The sequence below is a fragment of the Hyperolius riggenbachi genome, chromosome 3 (genome assembly GCF_040937935.1).
Source record: "Hyperolius riggenbachi isolate aHypRig1 chromosome 3, aHypRig1.pri, whole genome shotgun sequence".
Lineage (NCBI taxonomy): Eukaryota > Metazoa > Chordata > Amphibia > Anura > Hyperoliidae > Hyperolius > Hyperolius riggenbachi.
In genome coordinates this window covers 233,836,083-233,849,428 of record NC_090648.1, presented here as the reverse complement: position 1 = coordinate 233,849,428, position 13,346 = coordinate 233,836,083, and the positions used below count along the sequence as shown (strand labels likewise).

The window sequence follows — 13,346 nt, the reverse complement described above, 5'->3', positions numbered from 1 at the left end:
ACAACACAGGGACTGGGCTAGTTGTCAACAAAACACTTTCCCTAGGTGAACTGATGTACCAATGCTGCATTCTGGGTATCCACAAAGCTAAATACCCCTTTGATGATCATCTGAACTGCAGGTGCGAGCTGATTGTACACAGAAAGTCAAACAGGCAAAAAAAAATCAGGCAAGGAAGGAAGAATCAACAGTCTCCAATAAAGATATGCATATATCTATAGCTGCAGCTACAGACACCAGCACAAAAGGAGGGTCAAAGCATTACCAGTGCCAGTAGCTAATTCTCTGATGCTATGGCTCCTAGCAATATAATGACTAGGCTGCAGTCACAAGAAACTCTACTAGAAACAGGGACGGATCTAGACCAAGTTGCCCCAAGTTGCGCCTGGGGCAAGGTCAGGTTTTGGCGCCTAAACTGCCATTCTCCATCCAAATTTTGCCGCCTTTTTAAGAATTCAACAAACTGCGCCTGGGGCAAGTGACCCGCTTGCCCCCCCCCCCCCCCCTAGATCTGTCCCTGACTAGAAATAGCCCAAAACGTGTTTAAACTAGAAAAGAAATACATGACATCAAGTAATAGATTAACACACAGTATTAAAAACTACCTACATAACAAGGCAACTGAGATATTCCTTTTAGTAAACATACCAGGGGCGTAGCAATAGCCATAGCAGTCATAGCAACTGCTATAGCGCCCTGGACAGGAGAGGGCCCAGGGGGTACTTGATGTGTTCACTTTGTTTCTCCACTCTCTGACTTTGTCTCAGTGCCCATGGTCTATACACAGTGTACATTGCATGAAAATTTAAATTACCCTGTAAACTCATATCCAGGTGGCATTGTTCAAGAGTGCCTAGATCAGATGGGCCCATAAATATTTTGCTACGGGGCCCCATAGTCTCTAGCTACACCACTGAAACATACTGTATCAAATTACTTTTAAGCATTACTTTGCAGTCATGTAATGAGTATAACATATGGTCTGGTACATTGTCAATTAATTACACAATGTTTACTGTTAAGCATAATTTCCTATATCTATTAGTAAGCATAATATAGTAGTCAGTCAATCAATGGGGTGAATGTTCATATTAATGAACAATGTCCCAATTAATTAATTGCTAAGCTTGGCCTTTCAGTTCATCAACCATCTATTGCCGTAACTCACTAACCAACACATCATATTCAATAACAATAGGGGACTGTTTTAACCCATTAATAGGTAAGCAGAATTGCAGAATTGCTTGACAAGTACTTTGCAATGACTAATCAACAGATTGGTTGTTATGTCCGTTATGTATACAAAACAATATTTGAACCAGTTTACAGAAACATGCCATGTGAAGGAGCCTTCACTCGGTAGAAAAAGTAACACCATTCCAGCATGGTAATGGCACACGTCATAATCACCTCCTGCGTAGTTTACTCATCAATCTACAGTATTTCTCCTCTCCTGTGTCCTGTTTGTCCACTGTGATCAGTGGAATTCTCAGTCCTCCATTTTGAAAGGAGGTGTGCTGAACAGCTTCCTGTTCAGCACACTGTTAAACTGTAATATCGCCCACGTGATCCATAGGGAAACATGGTCATTACTTTGCTCATCAGTTGTCCTTTCAGTTATAAGTGACAGCAACTGATATATTTCCGTTCTGACAAAACCTTGTCAGAACTGGAAGGGATCATTGTAAGAAGAAAATGGTCAGCTTTTGAGAGGGACTGACAGTGAGGTAAGTATGTAATATTAATTTACACTGACATCATGTGTTTATTTTAAATAATTTTACTTGGTTCAGGTTCACTTTAACTGACAGAGCCAAATCTAAAACAGCCATTGGGAACCACAGCTGTGGAGAGCTCTGAGAAGTCCATCTTTTCACTCTATACAGTAGATTTGCACTGTTGTTGTAGTCCTGACCCTCTAAAAGCTATGTGTTTGACAGTCACTGCCGTACCTCTTACAGGATACACAATACAGTACAGTAATGTTCCAGAGGCAGGATTCGATACTTTATTACCTCAGATCTTTGGAGAAAGCTACGTGGCTTTAAATATAAATCTGTATATATATATATATATATATATATATATATATATATATATATATATATATATATATACTGTATAAGCTGTATAGGCTTGAAAGCCTACTACCAATTAAGCATATTAGGTGATATGCATCTCTGTAATGAGAAGGGGTGTGGTCTAATGACATCAACACCCTATATCAGGTGCGCATAATTATTAGGCAACTTCCTTTCCTTTGGCAAAATGGGTCAAAAGAAGGACTTGACAGGCTTAGAAAAGTCAAAAATAGTGCGATATCTTGCAGAGGGATGCAGCACTCTTAAAATTGCAAAGCTTCTGAAGCATGATCATCGAACAATCAAGCGTTTCATTCAAAATAGTCAACAGGGTCGCAAGAAGCGTGTGGATAAACCAAGGCACAAAATAACTGCCCATGAACTGAGAAATGTCAAGCGTGCAGCTGCCAAGATGCCACTTGCCACCAGTTTGGCCATATTTCAGAGCTGCAACTTCACTGGAGTGCCCAAAAGCACAAGGTGTGCAATACTCAGAGACATAGCCAAGGTAAGAAAGGCTGAAAGACGACCACCACTGAACAAGACACACAAGCTGAAACGTCAAGACTGGGCCAAGAAATATCTCAAGACTGATTTTTCTAAAGTTTTATGGACTGATGAAATGAGAGTGAGTCTTGATGGGCTAGATGGATGGGCCCGTGGCTGGATTGGTAAAGGACAGAAAGCTCCAGTCCGACTCAGACGCCATCAAGGTGGAGGTGGAGTACTGGTTTGGGCTGGTATCATCAAAGATGAGCTTGTGGGGCCTTTTCGGGTTGAGGATGGAGTCAAGCTCAACTCCCAGTCCTACTGGGAGACACCTTCTTCAAGCAGTGGTACAGGAAGAAGTCTGCATCCTTCAAGAAAAACATGATTTTCATGCAGGACAATGCTCCATCACACGCGTCCAAGTACTCCACAGTGTGGCTGGCAAGAAAGGGTATAAAAGAAGAAAAACTAATGACATGGCCTCCTTGTTCACCAGATCTGAACCCCATTGAGAACCTGTAGTCCGTCATAAAATGTGAGATTTACAAGGAGGGAAAACAGTACACCTCTCTGAACAGTGTCTGGGAGGCTGTGGTTGCTGCTGCACGCATTGTTGATGGTGAACAGATCAAAACACTGACAGAATCCATGGATGGCAGGCTTTTGAGTATCCTTGCAAAGAAAGGTGGCTATATTGGTCACTGATTTGTTTTTGTTTTTTTGTTTTATGTCAGAAATGTATATTTGTGAATGTTGAGATGTTATATTGGTTTCACTGGTAAAAATAAATAATTGAAATGGGTATATATTTGTTTTTTGTTAAGTTGCCTAATAAGTATGCACAGTAATAGTCACCTGCACACACAGATATCCTCCTAAAATGTAACGATCGGTGAAGCACAGAGAGGATCTGATTACCAGTGATCTGCAGAATCACTGGGAATACAGATGTATACCAGATTATACGTGATCTGCAGTATCACTGATAATCCGATATACTAGCTAACCTCTGTTCACCTGAGTAGAGTGTAGTGTTAGGTGTAACAGTAACACTTAGAGGACTAGGCCTCAGTGCAGCAAGGGGTACTGCACAGATTCCTTCCGCAGACCTGAGCTCTCCAAGACGGGAGGAGTCAGACTGACAGTAGGAAGGACAGACTGGAAGTAACCTTCAGGAGGAAGGATTACTAACAGAGCAAGGAACCGCCTCTAACAGTAAGGTCGGTTCTCGAGGTCGGGCAAGCCAGGTCGTACACACACGACAGATAAAGTACAAGATCAGGAGGCAAAGGCGGAGTCAAAGTACAGGCAGGGTTCAGCAACGTGGTATCAGATATATCGGGGTACAAAATCAGGAGGCAGAAGCAGAGTCAAGGAACGAGCCGGGGTTCGGCAACAGAGTATCAGAAATATCAAGGTACAAGATCAGAGTTCAGAAGGGTAGTCAAGGCAGGCAAAAGTCATAACAGATAATCACAATCAAACTAGTACTTTAGCTATCAACAGAATCTAGCTAAGTGTAGGATTACAGCTCCAGCTGGTCCCGGCACACTTGCGGATCTGACTACGGATCTGGGTGCTCCCACATATGTGATCGCACGCCAGACAAAGAGCAAGTGAACAACCAGCAGTATATATACTCTAGGACCTTTCCAGGACCTCCCTAATTGCTGGTCCAATGAGAGCAGTGGAAATTGTCAGCTGACCCAGCTGGTCAGCCGACTCCCTTCTAACAGTTATTTAAACTCTGCCTCTGTGCTCGCGCGCGTGTAAGTCTGAATCTTGGTGGACTATCAGTCCCAGCCACACCAGTACTGTCATGCAATGTATCTAATGCGGGGGCCGCCTCTGATGCGGATTCCGCTGTTACCAATGCGGATTCCGCCGCACTGCCTATGCGGCATGCGGCGTTTTTTCCCCGTTGTGATGCCATGCTGGACGCGGAAACAGCCGCCTCACCTTGAGAGACGGCGGCCTTTCCGCGTTTCCTTACATAAAATAGCTAAAACTAAAAACAAACTAAAAACTACTTTCAAAAATATTCAGCTTTGATAATAATGAGTTTTTTGGGTTCATTGAGAACATGGTTGTTGTTCAATAATAAAATTATTCCTTAAAAATACATCTTGCCTAATAATTCTGCACTCCCTGTAGGATACTTTTATCCCCATAACCAAAATACAAATTTCACTGGGAAAATGTAAGCTGCAGCCATTCTTACATTGTTTATGGTAGGGTTCTCAAACTTTGCACAGTTGGTCACTGGGTGACTGGAATTAATATTTAGAAAAGTGGGTGGAGCCTACAAAAGCCAATCAAAATTCACCTATTGATTTTCAAGGGGAATATTTAATTGCTGACATTCTTGCAATGTTAATGGCACAAGCCTCAAACCTGGTACAGTTGGTCTTGGGGTGACTGGGGTTCAAATTCAGAAAAGGGGGTGGAGCCACAGACAGCCAATCAGATTTGTTTCATTTCAATGCAAATTATTGATGCCAAAGACCGCAAAGCTCACAAACTTGGTCATTGAGTAATTGTGTGTTAGAGTTAGAAAAAGTGGGTGCAGCCAACACCAGCTAAATACATACCCGGGCAATGCCGGATCATCAGTGTGCGGAGACAAATACAAATTTCACTGGAAAAATGTAAACTGCAGCCATTCTTACACTGTTTATGGTAGGGTTCTCAAACTTTGCACAGTTGGTCACTGGGTGACTGGGATTAATATTCAGAAAAGTGGGTGAAGCCTACAAAAGCCAATCAAAATTCACCTATTGATTTTCAAGGGGAATATTTAATTGCTGCCATTTTTGCACTGTTAATGGCAAAAGCCTCAAACCTGGTACAGTTCGTCATTGGGTGACTGGGGTTCAAATTCAGAAAAGGTGGTGGAGTCACAGCCAATCAGATTTGTTTAATTTCAATGCAAATTATTGATGCCAAAGACCGCAAAGCTCACAAACTAGGTCATTGAGTAATTTAGTTAGGCTATGTTCACATTATAACAATAACAACAATATTTTTATAGCGCTTTTCTCCCTGGGGACTCAAAGCGCTGTGACCCTGCATTATGCAGTCTCAAAGGCTAGGGAAAAGAGGCGAGCTTTTAGCCTTTTTTTGAAGCTGTCCAGAGAAGGAGCCTCTTGTACTGATTGTGGAAGTGAGTTCCATAGAGTAGGGGCTGCATAGGAAAAGGCCCGAGTACCAAATGTTAAAGCGGAACTGTAGATTCAAATTAAACACATTGTTTCACTTACCTGGGGCTTCTGCAAGCACTTTGAACTTTGTGAAACAATGTATTTAATTTGAATCTACAGTTCCGCTTTAAGTGTATCCTGGGAATAACCAGCTTCATCTTGTTGGCAGAGCGGAGGGTGCGTGGAGGGGCATAAAGTTCCAATAGATCCGCTATGTATTTGGGTCCCATGTGGTATAGAGCCTTGAATGTCAGCAGGCAGATCTTAAAGTTGATTCTCCATTTTACTGGCAACCAGTGAAGAGTTTGCAGTACTGGGGTGATGTGTGAGCTGCGGGGGGCATTGGCTAGGAGTCTGGCTGCAGCATTCTGTACTAGCTGTAAGGGGCGCAGAACCTTATCTGTAGATCCGATGAACAGGGCGTTACAGTAATCTAGGCGGGAGGATACAAATGCATGAACCAGGGCAGGTAGGTCTTCAGCTGGGCGAAAAAAGAAAGGAGCGCTCTCTGGTGCATTATCCTTTTTAATGTATCGCTTCTTTTAAAAAATAGTAGAATAAAACTCACAATGTTTAAATAAGAACAATGCATATCATACTAAAAAGTGTACATCACCGAGACCAACAGATGGTATCAACGCCAAGATTGCCTCCGCACTGTAGCCAGTAGTGAGAGGGAACCGAAAGTTCAAAGCGCCAGCGTATTCAAGGGTTCGGCAAACAAACGGCAGCTGCGTTTTGGCGTTCCACACCTTCGTCAGATCTGACAAAGGCGTGGAACGCCGAAATACGTCATGACGCAATAGGCGCAGGGCAGCTGCAATTTGTTTACCGAACCCCTGAACACGCTGGCACTTTGAACTTTTGGTTCCCCCTCACTACTGGAAACAGTGCGGAGGCGATCTTGGCGGTGATACCATCTGTGGGTCTCGGTGATGTACACTTTTTAGTCTGTGGGTCTCGATGATGTACACTTTTTAGTGTGATATGCATTGTTCTTATTTAAACACTGTGAGTTTTATTCTACTATTTTTTTTAAAAAAGCAATACATTAAAAAGGGTAATGCACCAGAGAGTGCTCCTTTCTTTTTTCTTTTTTTGCCTTTCTACAGAGCATTTACTTTAATCCCAGAGTAATTAAGGAGCAGCACTCCCCGGATGCTTTATATAACTCCTTTGGAAGTTACTTTCCGATTGAGCGCAGTGGAACTGTGGATTTATTTTTGTTGCTAGGTCTTCAGCTGGGATAAGGTGTTTGATTTTCGCTATATTTCTTAGATGGAAGAAGGAAAACTTGACAACAGTTGATACCTGCTGTCTGAGTTTTAGATTTCCATCCAGGATCACCCCAAGGTTTCGCACAGAGTCTTTATACTGTACGGTTTATCCCCCAAATGCTAGTTTGAGGTGGTGAGCATTTTGAACTTTGTCCATCACGTGTGAACCACCTACCACCAACACCTCTGTTTTGTCAGAATTCAGCCTCAACCAGCTGGTGTTCATCCAATTTTGTAAATCCACTAGACACGCATTTATGGATGCTGATGGGTCTTGGGTGCTAGGCTTGAAGGACAGATACAGTTGTGTGTCATCTGCATAACAATCGTATCCTAGGCCATAGTTCTGGATTATTTTGCCCAGTGGGAGCATGTAGACTGCAAAGAGTAATGATGATAGTACAGAACCCTGTGGAACTCCATAGGCAAGTGGCACTGGATTAGAGTAGTGTGTGCCCAGACATGCTTGCTGTGTCCTACCAGATAGGAAGATCTGAAACCAGCTAAGAACAGTACCCCTTAAGCCACAGTAATTCTTCAGTCGCTGGATTAGTATTTCATGATCCACAGTATCAAATGCTGCAGATAAGTCAAGAAGAATCAGAAATGAGCAATCACCCTTGTCCCTTGCAGTAAGTAGATCATTCATTACTCAGACTAATGCCGTTTCAGTGCTGTGCCTTTTCCTGAATCCTGACTGAAATGTATCAAAAATGTTGTTATCTGTAAGCCTGGCTTCCAGCTGGTTGGTGACTACTTTCTCGATAACTTTTGATAGGAATGGTAAGTTTGCCACTGGTCTGTAGTTGGTCACAGAATCAGGATCTAGCGATGGTTTCTTCAAGAGGGGTTTTATGATTGCTTTCTTTAGTTCTTCTGGGAAAAGTCCACTTTGCAAGGAGCACTGAGTTAATTTGTGAAGTACTGGCCTGATCAGCTCTGGGCACTGCATTAAGGATCCATTTGGGCCAGGATCCAGGTCGCAGGTAGTGGGGCAGAGACTTTGAATGAGAATTCCAAAATCTTCTTTACTCAGAGTGTCAAAGAGTTGCCATGGTGGTACGGTAGTAGGCATATGCAAAGGTCAGTGGTCAATTGATGGTGTAATGCTGGCACGGATGGCAGACACCTTGTTTGTGAAGAAGGCAGAGAATTCTTCACACCTTTCCCTGGAGAATGTGTTTGGGGCTTCTAGGCAGGAAGGATTGCAGAGTGATTCCACTGTGTGAAAGAGTTGAGCAGCTCTTTTGTTGGCTGTAGATATTTTGTGCTAGATAAAGTCTGATTTTATCTTGGTTATTGCTTGTTGGTATTGTCGGAGGTGTTGTACTAGGCTAGATTTGTGCTCCTCAGTCCCTGATATACGCCACTGTCTTTCTAGTCTGCACCCTTTCTTTTTTTAGATCCATGATGGATTTGTCAAACCAATTAGCTTTCTGCTTTTTGGTTGCTGATTTGGTGCGCCATGGGGCAATACTGAGCGGTTTTGTGCATGATATTTTCAAGCGATTCCCGGTGTTTTCTGAACGTTGAGCGATTTTGTGTAAGCGATTTTGTAAGCGTTTTTGATGAGCGATTGAGATTTTCTCTTCCTGACATCACTCAGGAAGTGAGCTCTTTGACCCGGAAAAGAATAAATACAATTTATTTATTCTTAAAAGTGACCGGGTAATCGCTATACAAAGCGCTTTTTCAAGTGCTTAGTAATTTCCCTATACCTTCCATTGAGCCAAAGCTCTCAGAAAATGGTATAGGCAGAACTTTTGGAAGTGGATCGTAATCGAACCGCTCAAATGTGTACACTTTCATAGGGAATCATTGCACAAGTGCTTTTAGGGCGATTTCTAAAATCGGCAGCGCTTAAAAAAAAAAATACGCTAATGCCCATAAGGTGAACAAGCCCTAATTGAGAATTAGGGCTAGAAAAAGTGGGTGGAGCCAACACCAGTTAAATACATACCCGCGCAACGCTGGGCCGTGTGTGTGTGTGTGTGTGTGTGTGTGTGTGTGTGTGTGTGTGTGTGTGTGTGTGTGTGTGTGTGTGTGTGTGTGTGTGTGTGTGTGTGTGTGTGTGTGTGTGTGTGTGTGAAAGCTTCAGGAACCAAAAAGAAGCAGTGCTTCGCCAAGAGAAGAAATCTCACTCCCCTCAGGGCTTATTGCCCCCCCTCCCCCAGCCATCCTGGCTTGTCCTTTACACCCCAATGCCAGCATTCCCCTGGGCACTTGGGCATCATGGGGGATGTAGGACCTCCTATGCCAATGGTCCCAGGGCCCCCACTTACCTCCTCAACCATGGCACATCTGGCGATTTTTCTGACTGACTGCACCATCACCCCCCAGTGGTTACATTTTGTTGGGAACTTCCTCCTGCCCCACCTGGACACGCCTATTTTACCACCTCTTCTCCTGGCGCATACTAACCTGGGGAAGGCAGTGGTGGCCTCCATAGGTCTGTGGCATCACCCCCTTTTACATGCACCCTCTTCACTCACAATCATGGCCGGTCCACAGGGCCCTCCGCAGGTCCTGCTACAACTGGGCCAGTTGGCCTGGGGGCCCCATTTGGGTCCCTTTGACAGCTTAACAGCCTTTTGGGGCTACACACCAGGGCACGCAGGGCAGGTTCTAGTCGTCTTGCTGCCTGAAGCAAACCTGTGAGGATACGCCTATAATATCCAAATACACACATACAGTCTACTTCATATAATTACTGTCCATAAAATATAACTGTCAACATATAATTATTGTTTCTCCACTCTGTGCGAAACTGATTCAGTGGAGGAACTGTAACGTGGAACGTCACACTGCAATGGAAGTCCTATGTGATGTACACAGTGCATGCAGTGCGTTACCACCAAACAAGCATGTTATCCGTTATAGTGAAACATACATTGACTGTATACAACACTGCATGCAGCATAATGAGTGGATAATGTGCAGCAACAAACTTTCCATTCTGCTACGTTTCTGCTATTACAGGGAACACAATGGAAGCCATGGAAAAAGCGTTTGTTGTCTATTAGCTCAATGACCACAGCTTGAGAAGCTTTCCACATTGCTGAGTATATTAAATCTTGTGGAAAACCGAAAAAAAAATTGAGCAGGGCTTCCCTCCAGAGATATACCAGCGCCCCGACCCAGTTATAGGAGCTGGTAATGAGCAGAGGTAAACCAATATAGTGTGGATGTTTCACATAACTCATATTTACCAGTTTTCTACTGTATACCTGTCAGTAGTAAGGATTATGAAATGGAGAGGAGGCCTAGCCTTCCACCCTAAATAAGACTTTATAGTACTATTCTGGAATTAGAGAATCAAATAAGCACCTCAGCTGTGGCTAATATGTGTGCAGGGGTCTTCCTGTATGGTACATTGTAGCCTTCTGACCAAATGAATTGCAGTCTTCTATGTTGATTGTAGAGCTTCTGAAGGAGGTTCATCCAAGCTGGGATCTTCCATTCAACTAACAACCTGCCACAGGCTCTGCCTCCAGTTATAGACTTACATGGGGCCTCCAGCAAATGTAACTAAACACTCCCTTAAACTGAACTGTCTGTATTCTGAGATACTGCTTTTTATGGCATATGTCAGTCAGTCAGCCAGCATTCAACTCTTTGATGCTCAGATATTTGCTCACTACCAACAAAATAAAATAGATTCTTATCTTTGCAAAGAAAACAGGTGAATTAAAGTGTTGAGATTATCCATTGTTTAAAAAAAAACTATTCATGTGACTATATATCATGGCAGATTGCATATGCTCAATTTATCCTGTATTTTGAACCAATGGTATTAGTTAGGTAGTAAATTAATGTCTGCAGCATTGCCATATTTTGCCTTTTTTTCATTACTTATGGATAGTGTTGTTGTTTATGTTGAGGTAAAAGTGACTGACATACATTTCATTTAACAAAAAAAAAAAAAAAACATCTTGGGTGTGCTGCTGATATTTGTACAAACAAAAGTTACTTCAAAATGTTTAAATATATAGCAAAGTATGCACTGCTAATGTATATTGTAAATGTTGGGATTACTCAGAGGCAGCCTCAGGGGTTCCACAATATTGTATGCAGCTGAGAGAGACCATAAAACTGGAAACGGAAGGATTTTTATGTCATCCTCCAAACGACGGTTGCATACAGTATGTGTGCTGTTGTTATGCTACAGGTACTTGAATAAACAGACATTTTTCTGCATTTACTTGAATTTAAATGCTGAATATTTTATCCGGTTTGTCCAATTTACCTATGAATGTTTGAGCAACGGTTCTCACGAAGAGACATTTCTCATAAAACATCCTCAGCAATGGTAACTCTATAGGGTGTACATAAACACATCTCAGTAGAAAACTGCTGCACAGGGAATTAAGACTACTCTCATGGATGATACATGATGACATCATGTTGCCTTCTATGACATCCTAGCAATTCTTGCATTCTCTCCAAAGATGCAAACATGTGCATTCCTTCCCAGGGCACAGAAAACACAGGCATAATCAAGAAAAAAACATTACAAAAAAGCAGTATTGTGCTGGAAAAAAGAAAAATGTAATTGAAAGTGATTGCCAGCAATCGGTATCACAATGCTGTGGTCACAGCTCCTCTGCTAATGTACCTGCTAGCTGTCTAATAGCACTTAATATGAGCACCATACCCAGAGCAATCTGTTGTGTACCTTTGTACTACCCTCACACTAGTTAATTGAAACCATTGTCGTGGTCAGCCCCTTTATGCTGGGAATACACGGTTCGTTTTTGCCTTCGTTTAAACCTTCGTTTCGATTGTGCCTTTTGTCCTTTTCGATCCCGAAATAATCGGTCATACGGTTAATATCACCACCCACGGTTTCGTTTTTTTTTTTTATTCTGATGGTTTCGTTTTTCCAATGATCGAAGGCTGCAAAGAAACGAAACGAAAATCCCTTTTTACAGGGACAGACTAGCATAAACGAATATATAATCGATCTGAACAGCCATCAAGCCTACCAATGGCTCGATTAGATGGATAAAGAGAGATAATATCAAACATGTTCGATCACTAGTCGTTCGTTTTTGGGGTCTATTAATCGAAACTATAATGAGATTATGACTATTTTCACATACGTTTTCAACACTCGATTCGTTTACCAAACGAATCGAAGGTTTAAACGAAGGCAAAAACGAACCGTGTATTCCCAGCATTAGTTGCTTAATCTGGCCCAAAATGTAAACACTGTTCCTCTAGCAGCATCGGGGCAGGGAGAGGCACCATGTCCCCCCCCCCCCCCCCCATTTTAAATATGACCTATCTGGAATCCATAGCCTGATACTTCACTGTCTCACTGGCATCTGCTGCTGCTCCTTATGTTAAATGCCCTTCTATTCAGAGTAATGATAGCATATTGAATTTGTATCTCATCTCTGCTACCAGAAGTGTTCATCTCAGCTCCACACAAGCATATGACATCTAATGATGCTGCAGTTGGTCTTAACCTGACTGCAGAGAGGCTGATATTTCTAGTTCTTGACTATTAATCCTTACAGTGAAAAATAAAAGGAATTTAGGCAAGTTCTAAGTAGGAGTGGTACTATGCATACACATGTTCACCATATCATGCTACATATAATTTCATATACACTCCAATACAGTCCAAAATTCCAAACGCAGACCTACATGTTTAATCTGCTAAGAAAGCAGAGTGCTCAAATAATACCTGTTTTTTGTTCAAGGAGTCTTCTGCAGCTATAAAATCCTGCTGTTGAAATACAATCATGTGCCCAGAAAACCTCTGAAATCTGAAGGTGAGACTGGCAGTACTATTTAATTGGACATAATGACACTATTCAGGATGGAAGGGGTTTAAGACACAGATAAAAACGAGCTCTACTACTGACTGTATACACAGCATGGGCGTGGCAATCACCCCTGTGACCCCTGCCATTGCAGGGGGGCAAGAGGCTTTAGGGGCCCCTCCTCCTCCCTCTCCCCAACTGTAAGTGCAGCAAAGTAGCAAACAAAACCTCCCTACTTCACAGCAGAACACTCTCTACTGCCATTCGTCAGCTCCCGATCACGTGACCCGTGTTGGGTTTGGGGTCCAAGGGAGCCCCATGCTATCATTTTTGCAAGGGGGGGGGGGGCTATTAAGTCTAGTTACACCCCAGATACACAGGACAGTAAAAACATTTTGGACCTGGAGTCGAGCTTTAAAATCTTAATAGCAGCAGCTTATACAATAATTATATTTCTTATTGCCTATAATCTCATGATATTTTATGTATTTTTGTCATTAACTCTTTTAGACGTTCTTCATGTAAAGA

At 42.5% G+C, this 13,346-nt stretch overlaps 1 long non-coding RNA gene across 1 annotated transcript in view; it reads left to right on the top strand.

The window, feature by feature from the left end:
* LOC137563484 (uncharacterized) overlaps nucleotides 1-10,130 on the top strand; it is a 63,195-nt gene extending 53,065 nt beyond the window's left edge. Inside the window, exon 4 of the long non-coding RNA XR_011030363.1 lies at nucleotides 10,027-10,130. This is a non-coding gene — a long non-coding RNA (uncharacterized lncRNA). The remainder of the gene's footprint in view (nucleotides 1-10,026) is intronic.
* Nucleotides 10,131-13,346: the final 3,216 nt, after the last annotated feature.